This window comes from Manacus vitellinus, unplaced genomic scaffold, assembly GCF_001715985.3.
Source record: "Manacus vitellinus isolate BGI_N305 unplaced genomic scaffold, ASM171598v3 scaffold_13_pilon, whole genome shotgun sequence".
In the NCBI taxonomy this organism is placed as follows: Eukaryota; Metazoa; Chordata; class Aves; order Passeriformes; family Pipridae; genus Manacus; species Manacus vitellinus.
The window spans coordinates 10,679,775-10,684,933 of NW_021938999.1; positions in this window are offsets into that span (position 1 = coordinate 10,679,775).

Sequence of the window (5,159 nt, forward strand, 5' to 3'; positions counted from 1 at the left end):
TACTTATTAATTAAAAAATAAGTATATTTTTCTTTCATCTGTTAAGTATAATGTTTATTTTAAAAAGAATGCATGGAAATTTGGGTGGCAAGGGTTTACATTGCAAAAAAATGAAGGTACTTCTGTTTAGCTGCCACTTCATCTCTTCCCTTACTCCCAAAAGGGGGGTGGGGAGAAGCTGTATTAGTTGAGTTCTGCAACAGTGGATCTCTGCCCTGGATAAATTTAATACATGCACCGTCAGTAAGATATTTTAATCTTGACTGATGAACATTTTGCAGACCATTGAGATAATCTGTTTGCGGTAGACATGATTAAATTTTTAGTGAAACAGTGACTTCTGTCAGTTGACTTTGAAATTGTGGTGACTCTGATATCTACCCATATGTTGTAGGGAACAGTTTGTGCAGTGTCATATACCTTGTCCACACTTTTCCATCTGTTCTTGAGCAGCATCTAGGGGTTTTTTTTCCTTTCTTTTCTTGTGGAGAGCTCTGTGTGTTTTTTATTGATAAAAATAAATAAACAAAACTCCGGGTTAGTTCTGCTCCCCTGTTTTTTTTTTCCAGATTATATTTATATTCCTCAGAGATTCCTAGTTCCCATGTCGGATTTTTTTTCTTTTATTTTTCACATTATTGAAATAAAAGAACTTCTCTTATTTGTCTTGCATGAAGAGTTTCTTCCCTTACCCTTTCTGAGGTGGTTTGTTCTAGAATCATTGTGGAAATGTCAGGTTTCTTGGAACCTTTGGCATGATGCTCTCCAACGAGTCCCCTTTGAGTTTAGAAAGTGCTAGCATCTCTTTGTAGAACTCTGCTCTCCATTTTTCCAAGCCTTTGGTCTCTTATTTTTTTGACAAAGCAAATTATCTTTCTCTAAAAGAAGATCCCTTCCTGTTTTAAGTTAATGTGGTGTCTTTTTGTCTGGTCTAACACACAACTTACACCTGAACATCTCAGAGGACACAAACATCTAGGCTGAAAAAGAAAAAAATTCCGAGCACAGATCCCTCTAAATGGTTAGTTTCTGCTTTGTTTTGGTTTAAAAAAATAAAAATCCTGATGATTATGAAGTCATTTTGGGCAGTGCAGAGCCTTTCTGTTTTTTGTTTTCATTCAATCACAGCTTGAATAGTATGGCTTTAGAGACTTAGTGTATCTGCTTTGCTCAGGCCTTGGCTGAGAGCCAGTTGTCTGCCACTCAATCTGTACAGAGTGCAAAATTCCTCAAAGTAGGCTGATAAAGTGCATGGAATGACTGAGGAGTTGGTGACAATGATACTGCCCAATAATTTATAAAAATAATTTATTGTTATTCTGTAACTGGAGAAATCAGTTGTATTAACCGCTGCTTTGAGATTTGCAAGCACTAATTTTCATTCATCTTCATCTTTTTTTCAGCCAGTGTTATGATCTGTTCTTCTGGGTGTGGTTCTACTTACAGTAGAACTTGTCTTTTTGTGGCCTCTCAAATTAGGACGGTACAAAAATCAGTGAGAACATAAGTGCTTGCTCACTAAGCAGAGATTCACTGTACCTCTGGGTGCTGATCACTGCAATTATCTAATTAACTCATGAAAGCCTGCAAAGGTGTGGTTCTTTGTCCTGAACAGCCCAGCATTTACCTCTGGGCCACAGCACTTTGAAGATCAACCAAAAGTGAAAGTGTTAGTTCTCTTTGTTAGGTTGGAGGGTCTTGAACCAAGAGGCCTTCAGGAAGAGGTGCTGAATTTGAAGGTTTTTTTTCTTTTTTTATTTGGACTTGAGATGCAATTTATATGCTCTAATAAATTCTGTAAATGAGCCCATATTTCTGGATATGTAAATTATAAAAAATCAAAATAAAAAAATGAAAACATTACTGTTTCTGCAGCCATTAGTCTCTTATGGCCTAAAGGCACTTAGTGTAAAACTCATCTGTCTTATTTTGGGGATATTATTGTATCAGGAGTAAAAATGATGGTATCAGCCTGACCTTGATGGTGCAGTATGGATGTGTAAAGGTACAAATTTGCTTTTAAAAATGAACAAAATGGGTCCACTTGTAAAAGTCTTAGATAGCAGAGACAAGAGATAGGTAAATCCCAAATAAGAAAATATTTCAAGTTGACAGAAGAGAAAAAGGGGAAAGAAAAAACTCCAAAACCTTGTGATGGAAGTTTTATCAGCTTGTGGAATGGAATGCTCATTAAAACACTAGAATTTTTTTCTTCTATGAAATCTCATTTAAATTCTTACAGCTGTATTAAATATATCTTTGTTGCCACTTGGTTACCAAAAATAAAACTATATTATGTGCTAAAATACCATGGGGAAGAAATGTTTTTGAATCTCTTGGAACATCTAGAGACTTAAAATTTGCAGTGAAGTAACTTATATTTTGGATTTTGTTTTTAACATTTGTAGGGTATTGTTAGTCTTAATTGTGATAATCTCTAGACATCCATTGAAAAGCCTATGTGGAGGCTTGATTATGGAGTGGATCAGCTGATCACTTTATTTCAAACTGCAGACTTTGTTTTGCTATAAAGTCCTGCCTTGTTAGTATCCATTTATATAATCAATTTTCAATTTTAACAGGGTTAAGCATGTTCAGAAGGAATTAAAAAAACTGTTGGATTATCAGATCGAGGAACATTTTTATAGTCAGTCAGTGCCAAAGATCTGTGGTAGGGGAAATGAGCTCCAGTTTGCATCTCAGAATTCTCAATTTTATCTCTGTCCTAAAGTGAGAGTAAGTAATTGAGAGCACTGCCTTCTAACATTCCTTCATAAAAAAGGGTGGGGGAGGAAAAGCCGAGTACTAAAGGGATAAGTTTGCTCCACAAAGTTTTTGCAACCTTTAGTCTTCTCCATCCCGCAAAAATTTCTGTGATGTAGCTTTTAGTACTGACAATACAAGTGTGTTATCACAATGGGTAATGAAAGCATCCTGTTCTTGTTGAACCATATTGGGTCAGAGTAAGAAGAGAGAATCCAAAAAGAATTGCAGGTGTGTTGGTCCTTAAAAAAAAAAGTAGAAGTACTCTCTTTTAACCTGTGTGATACAAAATAGGTGTATATTCAGAGACTTGTCACAGTAACTGTTTTCTGAATTTTCTTAAAAGCAGTGTCTTTCTTAGAAATATTTTTGCAGTGTTCTGAAAATGTGGTTGAGTTATGCAGTAGATCTTTTTGATCATACTGTGCCACTGTTCTTTGGTCTATTTGATCTTGTTTAAAACAATAATTAAAATAAGTAGCAATATATCCAGTGCATTTCATAATTTGTGTGATCAACACCAATATCCTATGTTGCACTACAAATCTATTTTAAAATAACAGATGATTGTATAGTTGAAAATGAAGAGGTATTAAAGCTGTTTGTGGAGCCTTTGTGCCATACAGCATAGTTCTTAACATGTCAGAAGTTTTTTTACTGTAATATGAGTGGGTTTTCCAGTGCTCAGGTGTTAGCCACCATGTGGTTCTAAGGTATACTTAACAGCTATACTTGATTACAAAAGTAGATAATTTGGTGTTCGAGGTGCTCACTGGTGTTTTATCATAGATTGTTGGGTTGTTTTTTAATTGGAAAAAATCCCCAAACAGTACCCCAGGGAGTTTAGTTGATGCTGTCATTCCATTTTGTTAGCTGGAGAACTGAGGCACAGAGAGAAAGATGCATGTGGCCTAAATGAGAACTGCTATGGACCTTTGGTAGTGAGGTCCAAGAGACCAGATCAGCAAACTTGTTCTTTAGCAGGCTGCAGTTCTGGAGCTGCCCAGAACCTGGGAGGCTTCCTGACTGCAGCCTGGACTTTCCTGCAGCAGCTGGACTTCTGCCTGGGTCGGGATGTGCGTCTGGGTATGCAGGGAAGTCTGCTGGTAGCTGTGACTGTAGGAGCATCTGCTGCCTGGGATGGACAATGGTAAAGGAAGGTTTTTTATGGTCCTTGCAGTCACTCAGTGGAGCCAGTTGTGGACATACTGACATTTCACAGACATGTCTTCAAAGATCTGAGAAGCATGTACTTTGGATTTGAGAACTGAGATACTTCTTGGAGTTTCCTCTTATCAGTATCTTTTGGGAAGAACAAGTGGCATATGCTTGATGAGGTGATAATCACTGCTGGCTTGCAACCCTTCCACCAGAGCATGAGGATGGTAAACTCATTCAAGCAGTTATATTTTTGCAACTTTTGTTGAAAAAAAAATCTAGTTATCCAGTTTCTCTTCTGTTTTCAGAAATTTCTGAGGCTTTGTACCTGAGATGTGTGTAAAGAGAGGAAGAGAGGTCAGATTGAAGCTCTTCTGTCACAGAATGGTTGCTCCCAAACAGCAGCTGTAAACAAGTGGACATAGTGTTGCACAGGTCTTACCAGTATTTCCATAGGTGGCACTACTGTCTCTGGTGAGGATAGGATCTTAAAATGATGCTCACATCCATGATATGGTTCTTTGTATTTTTTGGGTCACCAACCTCTTGACTCCAGAGCTCCTGCTGAATTCACTTTTCAGTAGTGTCTGTCCTGCTTTGACAGGATCTTGTGCACCGAGTGGCAGGGTGATCTCCCCTTGGTGACAGCCACTCCGGGTGTCTGTGCCCGGGTGCGCTGCCAGGCGTTTCGGGAACAAGATACCAGCCCAGGCCTTACAGGTGCTGGATTGGTGCTTACAGGATCACAGAATATCCTGAGTTGGGAGGAACCCAAAGGGATCACAGAGTCCAAGTCCTGGCCCTGCACGAGACCATCACCAAGAGTCACATCATGTGCCCAAGAGCATTGTCTAAATTCTTCTTGAACTCTGTCAGGCTTGGTGCTGTGACCACTTCCCTGGGGAGCCTGTTCCAGTGCCCAACCACCCTCTGGGTGGATTAATAGGTATTAAAAAAAAAAAAGAAAAAAGAAAATGAAACATTACTTTTCAAGGTATAGTCAGAGGGCATTAGAGGCAGAGCACTAAAACCCAAAATCCAGCTCTGCCTAGCGCCTTCCATGTCTGGTTTCTCACTCGTGCACGAAAGTAGTGATTTAATACCTCGTTCTTTGTGACAAAAATGATTCAAAGAGCCATATTTTTCAGGGCTTTTGATCTGCAGGGTTTTCGCGGGTGTGCAGCCCATCTCCGCGGGGTAACCGGGAAGGCGATCCGCTCCGCGAACCCTCTCTTTCG